General features: G+C 39.6%; 1 protein-coding gene across 3 annotated transcripts in view; it reads left to right on the forward strand.

Moving 5' to 3' along the window:
- adcy2b (adenylate cyclase 2b (brain)) overlaps positions 1-14,081 on the forward strand; it is a 113,180-nt gene that overhangs the window by 27,833 nt on the left and 71,266 nt on the right. The window lies entirely within an intron of this gene.

Raw genomic sequence — 14,081 nt, forward strand, 5'->3', positions numbered from 1 at the left:
GGGGTTGATCTCGAGGTTATAGGGTTGCTGGTGTTCAACCATGACTTCGCTGTCATAGAGGGCACACTTCCCAGAATCCTTCACTGTCAGTCTGACGGTTTCAAACATCATCATGGCCTTCCTGCTTAAATGACACATTTCCTGGCAGAAATTACTGGCAAAGCTAGGTTCTCCAGAGTCATTCAGCCCAGAAGGCTGGGTTAGATTCGTGCAATTGGTTATGGTTTTCTTTTTTGTTTGTATTATTCTGACCAAGATTGACCTTAATACACAGATATCTATGCACCAACAGTGCAAAATGATATATTACAGTTATGAGTTGTGAGATAAGCATTAGCATTAGCATCTATTTATGATTTTCACATGATGGGGGGCAAAAAAGTTTTGACTTATGTAACAACTCACAACGTAAAAACGGCACATTATAATAACTAATAAATACACTTATTTATATTTACAATCCTTTTTTGACCCATCGCTGGGTTAAAAAAGGAGTGTAAATATAAAATAAAACCAAAAGGGTTCGTCCCTTTGTGACCCAACGCTGGGTTGAAAATTCCTAACATTTTTTTAGAACGTAGTGCATAAAACTTGTGCAAGTTTTGAGTCATTGTGACATCATCGACATCATAGCACTTCATAATCACAAATTTGACATTTTTAGAAAAAGTTAAGTTCATGATGTAGCCTAATAAGCCTACTTCTCATTTATTGTACACTCAAAAAAATGTTCAACCCAGCATTTGGATCAAAAAGGGATAAACCCAACAGTTGGGTTACATTAACCTAGCATATGGTTTATATTTGACCCAACAATTGGTTAAAGCAACCTAGCATAGGTTATTTTACAACCCAATGGTTGGGTTTGTCCCTTTTTGACCCAACACTCACTGGGTGCGGTTTTAAGAGTGTAATAGCTTATTTTCTATCAAATATAACATTTAAAAAACTACACAAAACAATTAGTAAATGCAATGTAATGAATGTAATAAACAATTACAATTGTGCTCAAATGTATTATAATGAAAGGGAATTATATTCTAAACATTGTTTCTCTTACACATTATGTGCTGGTATTACCTTATGAACTGTTATTACATTATGAACTGTCTGTTACAGTGTTTATAAAGTAACAAATGTCTTATATAAAATGTATTACATTATGAACAATAATGTAATATTGCATTATGTGCAGTTATTACATTGAGTTGTTACAACTTTACATTGAAGACACCATACAGAAACGGAAAGCAAAGTCCTTACTTTCGGTGTGTTTATCCCACTAGTGCTTGTATTGAATCATGTTTTATGGGGGATCCCCATCTTGTTTTTTTGGGGGGGGCGGGACCAAAAATCTCTAAATTAGTTTTTGATTTAAACTTTTAATGGAAAGTCTATTTTTTACCTTTTATAGGGTGTCCCTAATGCCTTATAGGGGTCTTAGATCCCCTAGCTCCCCCTCAACTCTAGTTTTTGTAGTCTAAACAGCAAAAAAGCCCATGAAATCCATGTCCACCAACCTGAACCTAATCACATCCATATGGGGTTTGAAATTCTTGTTTTTAGAAATGTCTGAATGGGCAAAACATATTTTAAAGGGGTCATATGACACGGCTAAAACAAATATTATCATTTGTTTTAGATGTAAGGCAATGTGTATACATGATTTAAGGTTCAAAAACGCTGTATTTTCCACATACCGTGCATGTTTGTATCTCCTCTTTGCCCCGCCTCTCTGAAACGCACAGATTTTTAACAAAGCTCATGGCTCTGAAAAGCGAGGTGTGCTATGATTGGCCAGTTAACCAGTGCGTAGTGATTGGTCGAATACTGCAAGCGTGTGATGGAAATGTAACGCCTCTTACCATATTTGGAACATCAGGTTCCAAAGCAATTGTACTGACAGGTACGCCCACCTTACTTGCGTATACATTTGAGCGGTCTTAGTTAAATCATACCACGAACTGAGGTAGATTTGTAGGGGTGTGTTTACACGAGGCGTTTCCGGCAGGTCTGGGTGAGCATTCGCTTTTAGATAGAATGCATTTTTTGTTTCGACACTTTCATTTTTGCAATTTTACTTGTCTAATACATGCGTGGGCAACTTATAACACACCAAAGACACAGAAAAACATGTATTCGCTACATATTACCCCTTTAAGTAGTTTTTATCATTTATCATTGCCTATTTAATGTGATATAAAATGTGCAATATTGGACCAATATTGTATTGGTCCAAATACACTTTTGAACACCGGATATGCATAAATGCATTAAATGTCCCAGACGCTTATGTTCTTTCCTGAGTTCAGCACTGCTGTGATATCATGATAGAGATGAGCAGGGGCTTGATTCCCCCTTTCCATCATCTCTTACACTAACAGTTGCTTTCGATTGCTGTATGAGAAAGTGTCCTGGCATCGTGCTGTTGCTTATATCATTATAGCACCACATCACTGTAGATACACTAGAAATGGATTACACTGTCTGATCTAACTGATCTGGTTTTTGTCAAATGCTAAATTATAGTGTGAACAGCCTTTTTAAAACATCCTATTTGTTTGCATTGTAAACAAAGCTATACAGCTGCTGTAGACTGTGTCACATCTGCCACTAGAACCGTGATTCTCTTTCCAGTAGGAAAAAGACTGACAGGAAGTACAGTATGATCGCATCGACCTCAGTACTGCTCCTCTAATGATTTGTGTTTTCTCTCTGATGTTCTATTCATTATGAGCATTTTTATAATGGCTCTTATGTAAACAAGTGAACACAATAAAACCACATTTGTGTATGGCAAGGGTCAACAGCGTAATGAAGGCAGACTTGAGCAGAAAGTTAAACTGTGTTCTCAGCACGGTATTTTTTATAAATGTCAGGCCGTGACAGATTTTCACATGTGTTTTGAATGCTGAAATTGCGTGCGGTTTATTAATAAGTTTATAAACTTATTTGGCTGTTTAATAAACTATCCACATTACTTAGTACTTTAACTTAGTAAAGTTATTCATAGCATGCGACATGTTAAAGGGATAGTTCCCCCAAAAATGAAAATTCCGTCATTATTTACTCACCGTCAGGTTGTTTCAAAACTTTATTAATTTCTTGGTTCTGCTGAACACAAAGGAAGATATTTGGAAGAATGTCGGTAACCAAACAGATCTCATCCCCCATTTACTGCCATAGTAGGAAAAGAAATACAATGGGAATCAATGGGAGATGAGATCTGTTTGGTTACTGACATTTTCCTTTATGTTTAGCAAAACAATTAAAAGTATACAGGTTTGGAACAATCTGAGGGTGAGTAAATGATGACGGAATTTTCCTTTTTCGATGAACTATCCCTTTAATGAGCATGTTGTCACAAAGTCAAATGTGTGTTATATGACTTCCCATAAGAAAGAAAAAACACAGGGGAGATCTCTTTAATATCTTAATTATTTCTCATAGATATCAGTGCGATTAAATAGAAAGAAATTGGAAACTACATATTAAATATTTATACTGAGAAAAAGAGCCAGAAATCTCACAAATGTCAAACTGAGCTCACATTTGTCAAGTCTGCAAAAAAGTCAATATTATTCTGGATATCAATATGAACTCAAACATTTCTCATCAATTTTACCCAAATACAGATTGTTTTATAGAATCAATTATTTTATGGCTCCATACATGTATCTTTTTCTCATTTGTTTTTATTTTTACTTCTTCTAAGCAATTGTAGTACCACTTACAATCACTTACATTATTTACCCACCCTCAAGTTTTTCCAAACTTGTGTAAATTTCATCGTTCTGCTGAACACAAAGAGAGATATTTGGAAGAATGTTTGTAAGCAAACAGTTCTGGGGCACTATTGACTTCAATAGTAGGAAAGAAAACTACTATGGCAGTCAATGGTTCGCCAGAAATGTTTAGTTTCCCACATTCTTCAAAATATCTTTTGTGTTCAACAGAACAAAGAATTTTATACAGGAACAACTTGAGGGTGGGTAAATGATGACAGAATCATTTTTGGGTGAACTATCCCTTTAAGGTACTTTTAGCCAGACACCGCCATTGAAAAGGCATTTTGCATTTCATATTTCACATTTAAATGGAAAGCTGAATTGAAAAATTTATATAAATTTTAGAATTTCTTAGTATTTAGTATTTCTTATGCTCCACTAACTTTAATGTCATCATGCACTCATCATGCATTTTGTCTTTTCGAATCAAATATCTGAAAAAGCAAATACATTTACCCAGCCAGGGTGTGTGGCTGGTTAAATGTGTAAGCTTTAGCTATTTCTTGAAGAAATCAGGACAGAAGTGGTCAAAAGTGGACAAAATAGACGGATTACAGCAGCAGGTGTAAACGGGTATGTGCCTCTTTCGTCCATTTGTGATCCGATCGACCAAAACGCATCTTAATACCAGGCATAAACAGGGCCTTATAAAGACTGCAGGGAGCCACAGCAGGGGGGCAGAAGAGCAGCCACATGCGGCTCGAGAGCCACGGGTTGCCGACCTCTGATCTAGGCCTACCAATAACGGAATGCAAACTGACACGTGCTACAGATCCCCATCTCTGAGCAGCTCAGATGGAGAGATGGGTGATTTAAAAAAAGGCGGATTCGGGTGACGTTAGAGCTCATTCACGCATCACTTGCGCAGGGTTTCAGAGGTGCTTTTGGGGGGGGGCTTAAAGGGGCCATGTAGCGGGGAAGGCGGGACGAGAGCCGTGGGGCAGGAAGGCGGGGCCGGTGGCGTAAGTGATAATGAGTATCAGCTGTACGCGCACCGGTCCCGCATGCCTCACGGGGAGCTAGGGAGCATAAGAGGACGAGTGACGGGACTGCCGACGAGAGAGGACCGGGCCCGGAAATAGGTTAAGTTTGTTTATGTGTTCGTGTGGCCGGCAGTCAACCGTGAGGTGGCTGCCGGCCTGTTATTTGCTGTTTATTGTTTATTTATTTTGATTAAAGTTTATTGTTTAAATGATGCCGGTTCCCGCCTCCTTCCTTCCCTACATTGAACTTTGTTACATTGGTGCCAAAACCCGGGAGGAAGGAGGGACATGCTGTCGAAGAGCCCTCGCCACCGAGCGGCCTCGCGGTTCTGAGGAGTTCGGGCAGCGCGGACGAGGGACGTCCGCCAGCGGCTGCCCGAGGCAGTGGTGCTGGAGCGAGAGGAATCGGTGGGGACGGAGAGCTCGCGGCCGTGCTCCTGGGACGAGGTGGGATGGCGGCCATAGAGGGAGCGGAGGAGTTGCCGCCGTTGGCCGTGAGCCGGAATCCTGTTACCAACAGCCATGATGGTGAGGAACAGGAAACGGGGAACTTGTTGCCGGCTGCCCTCAGCCAGAAGCCATCGCCAGCCGCCAGGAGGCGGAGGAGGATCGGGCCGTCCACCGAACGTCCAGCACCACAGCATAGCACCGCGAGGAAGAGCCTCTCGGCTGGCTGAGGACCGAGCGACGGCGTGTCGGGGAACCGGACTTTTTTTTTTTCCTCTCTCCCCTCTCTCGTCCCTGTCGCTCGGGGTGCTCCCGGCTCCGTTCTCTCGTCTCGTCGGTGCGTACCCCCAGGCGCTGGGGCTCTCAAGGGGGCCCCCCGGGGGGAGTAAGCACAGGCGCGGTGGTACCCCCCGGCCTGTGAGGGGCGATGGGGGTATGTAGCGAGGAAGGCGGGACGAGAGCCGTGGGGCAGGAAGGCGGGGCCGGTGGCGGAGTGATAATGAGTATCAGCTGTACGCGCACCGGTCCCGCATGCCTCACGGGGAGCTAGGGAGCATAAGAGGACGAGCGACGAACTGCCGACGAGAGAGGACCGGGCCCGGAAATAGGTTAAGTTTGTTTATGTGTTCGTGTGGCCGGCAGTCGACCGTGAGGTGGCTGCCGGCCTGTTATTTGCTGTTTATTGTTTATTTATTTTTGAATTAAAGTTTTATGAATGTTCGCCGGTTCCGCCTCCTTCCTTCCCTACATTGAACTTTGTACAGGCATTTCATGAAAATCTGACTTTTTCAATGTTTAAGTGCTATAATCGGGTTCTGGTGCATCTACAACTCAGAAAACGTGAAAAATGACAATCCAGTAACTTTGTTTACGTGAGCCTATCTCTGCAAGCCTGTGAGAAAACGAGCCGTTAGATTTCGCTCGCTTTCTGACGTAGGTAGTCGTTCTTATTATAATATTACCGCCCCTTTTCTGACGTGTCCGCCATTTTTGACATATGTGAATTAGTTCCGACACCATGGCAAAAGTAAGCAAAGCATGCTAAGTGTTCTGTTGTTGGCTGCACAGAGCAGCACAGAACACTGTTCCCAGCCTGACAGGAGAGCAATGGATTTATTTTGTTTTCAATGGAAATCCACCAGACGAACGAGGCAAAGCTGCAAATAAAGACATTGTAAGTACCGTTATTTTTTAAGTAAGACCTCAGGGACCTGTGGCAACTTAAAAGTAGGTAAAAGTCATTGTGAAACGTTTGTCCTTCACATCAAAGAAAGCATGTGTATGTTGTAAACACGCGACGGGATTGCCTGTGTAACGTTACTTTCACTTAGAGAATACGCGTTTGTAAATACATGACCGGTTTGTCATGTGTACTTTCACTTATAGAAAGCAGTGTGTATGGTTTGTAAATACATGACCGGTTTGTCATGTGTACTTTCACTTATAGAAAGCAGTGTGTATGGTTTGTAAATACACGATTGGTTTGTCATGTGTACTTTCGCATATAGAAAACGTGACGCCTTTATTAGGAGTCTGTTCGCTTATAGAAAACAATGTGTTTGGTGTTTACAGACGAGACACAGCATTTCTGATTCGCTTTATGTGACCCTACTTTCATGTTTAGTCGTTAGAAGCACAGGCTCACATCCCCGGCTGTGTTATCTGCTGAAAAGGGGCGGAGACCAGCAGCTCATTTGCACTTAAAGAGACACACCAAAACAGCACGTTTCTCCTCACATGCAAAACTGGCAAGTAGGGCATGGTATATCTTTTATTATACCATGCCCTACTTGCCCAGTTTTTCTCACAGGCTTGCCCAGGGTTTTTCCTGCATAGAGAAATTGGAGGCGGCCGCCTTCGTCAAATGTCGTGCCACCTCAGGCTCTCACCAAAATTATGTTGCTAGTCTTCACAAGAAATGCTGCGTGCATTTAACAGACTGTCATTTGTAACTGCAGTTGCGACTTTACACCACAGTGGAGGCGCTGTTTCGTTATCAGCACACTGAGGCGCTAAAAAGAGTTGCAGAACAAGAGCCAGCCTGTGTTTCACGGCTGTTTGTTTTGCATCCAAGTTCGTTCAATTTCTTGAAATTTATTAAATTAACATGACGTACATCATTGCAATGTCTTTTTAGCTGTGCAGTCGGATAGTTGAATCAGCGTATACTGTACACAGCGAGTTCGCCAGTATGAACGCACATTGCGTTCAGAACGACTCGCACACGAATGACTCATTTGAACCGATTCATTTAAACTATTGAACTTTTCAGTCACTAGCGAATATAAGAGATCATTGAATCATTTAAAGTGAACCACAGAGAATGCAAGATGTGAATGAGCTTTGCTCATTTTGAAAGACTGGTTAATTCAGTTGGCTATTGTGGGCTGAAAAGTTAGTTGAAAATGATAGAAAAGCTTTATTTGATTAAAAAAAACATTTATTTTTGGTTGAATAAAAGTAATGTTTTATATAACTTAATAATTGTCATTTTTATCTAATTTTATTAGAACTTTTAATATGTCAAACTCACAAGTCACTTTGGTTAAGCCACTTAAAGGTATGGTAGGCCTGCGTGTGTGTGTACAAGATCAGGATGGCACCACCTCCACCTCATTTTGAGCCAGGAAAAGCCCTGTATGTGGTGTATTTTTTAGCTGAAACTTCACAGACACATTATGTGGACCCATAAGATTTATATTACATTTGTGTAAACGTAGAAAAAAATCTCTCCTTTAAATAAACCCTCCAATACCAGCAGTGTTGTGCAAGTTACTTCCAAACTGTAATACATTACAGATTACTTGTTACTTTTATTTAAAAGTAATCCCTTACCTTGCAATATTACTGTCTCAGAATTGTAATACGTTACATGACTCCTGTATTACTTTTGAGTTACTTTCACCAAAATAACTACAGAAGTAGAACTTAACATTCTAAAATGACTAAATGTCTTTGTTGTATTTTGAAAATACAAAAACACATACTTTTTGCCAATCAACCTCTTTATTAGACTGCTGATTTCTTGAATTAACTAGGATATACAAAAATAAATACAAAAAATACTAAGATTAAATGCATTTAAAAACAAAATACATTAAATTTTTTTCAAAGGTATTTAAATACAAAATAGTCCCATCTCATCACTGAACTAGATTATATAGAATTCTAGCTAGTCATCATGTAAAAGTTAGCTTACCTTGTCATTGCTGCTGGTCACAGGGATCTTGCTAACTAGCTTCGTGAAAGCAGCCCAATGACCCCTCAAAACCCGCCCAAAAGGAATGAAAACTAGCCCAATAATTTTCCAGTGTCAAATCGAAGTTAACAACTGCCAAAAGACGTTTCTATTGCTATATTTACTTATCTGAATGGTTTCCTAGGTATTGTATATATTTTTGTTCTGTTGAACTCAAAAGATGTTTTGGGGGATTTAGGAAAGCAAACAATTCTGGGTCACCTTTGACTACCATTATATTTTTTTCTGCTATGGTAGTCAATGATACCAAAGAATTTTCAGTTGCTTACATTCTACCAAATATCTTTGTGTTCAACCGAACAAAGAAATTTATACAGGTTTGGAACAACTAGAGGGTGAGTAATCCATAACAGAATTTTCATTTTTGGGTGGAGTGTCCCTTTAAAAAAGATCCCATGTGTGCTCGAGGCCACGCACGGAAATTGACAAGAAACGTGTTTTCTCTTCGTAAGACATGCAAAAACTTGCTTAAGAAATAAGCATGGTTAAATATATTGCATATGTATAATGTGTACAAGCACGTCAATGTTTTAGTTGTTCTAGACTGTGTATAGCGCTGCTCAACCGTGATATTTGGCAGCCGGTAGAATCAACTGTTGTACACTCACGCGTGATTTCTTTCATTGTGCAATGTGACATGCACCTTGGTACGAAACATTGCTAAAAGCATAATTCGGATGCATTGTCTAATACCACCGCTATATTTTCCTCTTTGGTTGAGCTGAGCTCCTGCGTCCCTCCCTGTACTGTAGCCTGCCTGTCAGACACTCGTCCCCCACACTTTCGAGAACTGGTCCCAGTCCTGGAGTTGCCAGGTATTCATCCTAGTATGAATACACATTAAGAATCTCATCAATTAATATTTATCCTTAGAATATAAATAAACATTTTGGCGGCCGCAGTACATTATGAAAGAATCCCCAAAACCCGCAGCTCCATAATTTTTCCCGCAACTGCATTTTAAAAATAGCCCAATTGTGCGGGAAAACCCGACCCTGGCAACACTGGCGCTTACAGCGAACCGGGCGGGGCCAATAGCCTCGGACCTCGAGCTCAGAGGCTGAAATCATGCCGCGTTACAATACAAAATACAAAGTTCCACCAGCCAGAGGGAGATGAATGACACCACACGCGTCTATTCACAACAGGAAATAGAACTTGACTTGCGGGATTTTTGATTTGTTAATGTCTCCGGGGAAAATTTGTTGTAACGCAAGCTTACTGAACATGTACCGAGTAAAATATTACTGAAAATTGATTAGTAATGCCTTACACTACTGCGTTACAGCAAAAAGTAATAGTTACTGTAATACATTACTTTTGTAACGCATTACTCCCAACACCTGAATCCAATACATTGACAGTCTTATTAAATATCGAGTTGCAGGGCTCTAGACTAACTTTTTGCACTGGTTGCACTGGTGCGCCTAACTTTTTTTCTTAGGTGCACCAGCACAAAAGTTAGGTGCACCCAAATTTTCGACACGCATCGCATTTAACACCGCAGTTTTACAAGTTCACTTTTTTTTTAAATCGCTGTCCATATAGGCAAATATTGACTTGTAAATGATTAACTAACAATCTGGTCAACATAAAGTTCTTTATTTGAAGCACAATTCTACAAGAAATAACTTACTGAAAAAGTGTTGGTGCTTAAAGTGCTTCACTGAACTGAAATGTAAAAGCTGTCATGCAAACTCAGGTACCGAACCTCGTGCATGCGCTTTAGCCGATTACAATGTATTTACTTCAATTAAACACATGTGAGAGATGATAGCGTTGGTAATTTACCTTGGATTTGAGCAAGAGTGAGCCTATGAGCGATTTTAGTCTCATTAATTATTCACATATAAAACACGATGTACACTTGCGTAGCCAGTTTCACATGCATAAAACCTAATTCACGTGCACAAATTATATATGTACATTCACAAAAAACAATTCACGTGCGTAAAATAAAAATATATTCTCATAAAATATGTTTCACAAATGCTTAATACAATTCACAGACGTACAACTGTGCACAAATATTTTGAAAGTTTAAAATGTACAAGTTTATCATTGAATGTGAATGTGCAAATCGTCACTCACGTGTGAATCGCCCGGAATTTGTGTGTGTGTATTTTGAGACTCTCTTGGCAGCGCTGTCCCTCCCACTTGAGTTGTCATCCTGTTTAGCCAATCAGATTCAACCTTACCATTCAACCAATCATAATCGTGGAGAGCACAGAATTCAAGGAGCACTTGTGTTAGCACTAAAGGCTCGTTTGTACAGCTTCGCTAATCTACACTCTGAGCTGTGATGCTGTATTAAAATATAATACAGCCACGCAATAAATCTGTTTTTTATTAACTTAATTTTTAGAAAAAAAGTATGAAATAGTGAGTGAACATAACCACTTAAAACTACACAACCAGCAGTCACTTCCACTGAACTGCTAAAATCCGTCTGGGTAGCAAACTGGGCCTGATAGATGAGATGTGTTCATGTTTGTATGTCCATTCAATGTATGTTTTAAATGAACAAGGACAATAAATGACTAGTTCTTGGAAACATAGTTTTGTATGGGCGCATAGATTTGTAGCTAGCCGCCTTTTGGAAAATATCTGGCTTAAGGGGGCTGAAAAATCACTAAATTGGCAACACAGGAAGTAAGTCAAACTGCGTAAAAGGTGCGCAGAGCCGTTTTCCCTGCGTCCTGTACTCTCCGCGCTTATGATTGGTTGAATTGTAAGGTTGAATCTGATTGGCTAAAGAGTACGACAACCCACGTGGGAGGGGTTGCGCTGCCAGGAGAGTCTCAAAACACACACACACGCACGCACGCACGCACACGCACACACGCACGCACGCACGCACGCACGCACGCACACACACACACACACACACACACATCTAACGCGATTCACACGTGAGTGACAATTTGCACATTCACTTTACATGATAAACGTGTACATTTTAAAGTTTCGAAATATTTGTGCACAGTCGTATTTTTGCGAAACGTACTTTATGAGAAAATAGTTTTGTTTTACACACGTGAATTGCTTTTTGTAAATGTATATTTATACTTTGTGCACGTAAATTAGGTTTTATTCATGTTAAACTGTTTACGCATGTGTGTAGTTTGTTTTATGTGTGAATAATTAATGACACTAAAATCGCTTCATATTGAGCCTGCATTGTTTTGCGCGTTGTGAGTGGAATCAGAATGGCAAATGAATGGTAATACGATGTTTCCAGATGTAAAAATAGTCTGTTTGCAAGCAGCAGAAAGCTGTAAGCGAACATACAGTAGGACCAAGTGGTGTTTACTCTGCGCTGCGCATAATAGCATCAAGTGAATAAAAAACACAATATATTGACCCGTGTTCTTTTTACTATCATGTGTTATGCACGTTCGTGATGACGTAAGATAAATGCAAACGCATCAGGGTTCGATAGAATCAAGCTGAGACACCAAACCAACGTTGCGAAGGGCGTCGGGAAAAATCGCACTCAGATACATACACATTGAGACTGCAAATACTACAGCAGAAGGTGCACAGACCTCTAAAATAAAGTAATATTCCTGCAACGTACACATTAACAATTGTATTTTTACAGTGTCTAAACGGGTGCCGTAATGATTTATTAAATATAAATTAAAAACAAAATAAGGAGATAAAAAATACTGTATAATTGAAAATAAATATTGTTAACTTCTATTTTACTGAACAAAACAGTAATAATCAAGAGGGTAATCATGTTGATTTGTGTTAAATTTTGTTAATATTTTATGGCTGTATGATTTCATGACAGTTAGCACTTCCAAAGATATTTAATGCGATATATGGTAGAGAATTGACTTGGACTTTTAACTTAGATGCATTTTCCCAAAACATGCAACTTGACAGCATTAAAAAACTTTCAGAAATTAACCTTTCATTAAAGGTCGATATTTTCCCCTAGAATTAATATGCCAACTTGCCAAAATTAAGACATCCTGAAAATACTATAGAATCGTGACCAAAACACAATAGAAAATGTACTGGTTTTAATGGAAACTATACTGGTGCACTGTAAAAACGGCAATTAATTAAATGTTGGAAGGGCAAAAATATACAAGTTGAACCAATATTCTTGTTGGCTTAGTTAGGAAGACATATTATTTTAAGTTAGCATAAATATATTTTAAAAACATTAAACGAAGGGTTATATCTGTTTTAAGTTCAAATATGCGGTCGGTTAATAAAGATAGCGTCTATTTGAAAATTTGCACGGACGCTTTCGGAGAGTGAGCTCAAGGCGATCACCGGGCGTTCAGTGCTCATGTACCCCGCCTAACGCAGCCTCACCTCGGACAAGTGCTTCTGAAATTTATCGCTGGCTCTGACGTCTCTTAAACATGGGATTTAATTCATTTTTTCTATATCTAAAGGGCAATCTTTGGTCTTATAAATCTATCATTTTCCCCTGGGCAAATCGTTTTGACAAAGTTAACATTCATAACTTATCTTTTCTTTAACTTTAGTCTGAAGGAGCGGATGGAGAAATAGTCCCCAATATATCACAATTGAAATAAACCTTCTTCTGAATATATATATATTTAGATTAATATTTAGGAGAACATATATGTGTGTGTACATTTGTGAGAGCGTATATGCTATTGAATTTAAGATGTCTTTAGTCGGAAGGATCACTGCTCATTCGGGATCAATCCGCACATAACTACCAGATTCAAGTCAGCCTGCCTTTTTCTCAAGTTTACGTCAGGTAAGTGGCAGTAAATAAATGTTCATTTCTAACTAAATTAATTGACAAAGACGCAAATATTCCATGTTTTTGTGAAGATATATATAGGGTGTGTTATATGGTATGTGTCCAAGGCAGGGGCGTAGCTAAATGGTGGCCATGGGTGGCCACGGCTACCCCTGAATGATGGATGGCCACCTATCTGGCCACCTCTGTTGTGCGAAGCAGTTTTAAGATGCGTGTCGGAGTTTACGAAGTGCTGCGCAGATCATTTAGCGTATGCACTGAAAGTAACGCGAGAATATCACTCTCGCATTAATATGATGTCATACGCTTACGCACTGACGCAAACAGTCTGAGCTCTATTAGCTGAACAGCTGCTAACCTCTTCGCTTCGTGACAGTGTACAGTACTGTCTGCGTACCATGAAAGTTCATCGCGAGCAGAAGGCTCAGGGTAGGGTTGCACCAGCCATTCGTAAGTTCTTTCTTAAATGTGAACGTAAAGTCCACACTAAAGGCTTAGTAACTACTAGCTAGTTTGTAACTAAATCTGTATGTTATTCGGTTGCACCATTTGATCTTAAGGCAGAGCTAGTTCGTAAGCTCTCTGTAAAGTAAAGTTACGCGTAGTCGCATAATATGACTTTTACCTTCAACAGTCCAATAGCCTGTAAATTCGTGAGAAAAAGTTGTGTTGAAATGTTGTGAATTTCAAAACATTCTGGATTTAAACTTATTTTACCTCACATAATAACGGTATATAGACTACTATAGACTTAATGCAATAATAAATTACATGCAATATGGGTGATTTAATTTTACTGCCAACCGCCAATTAAATGAAAAGAAGATTATTTCATTTTGACGTGC

Source organism: Triplophysa rosa, linkage group LG16, assembly GCF_024868665.1.
Source record: "Triplophysa rosa linkage group LG16, Trosa_1v2, whole genome shotgun sequence".
NCBI lineage: Eukaryota > Metazoa > Chordata > Actinopteri > Cypriniformes > Nemacheilidae > Triplophysa > Triplophysa rosa.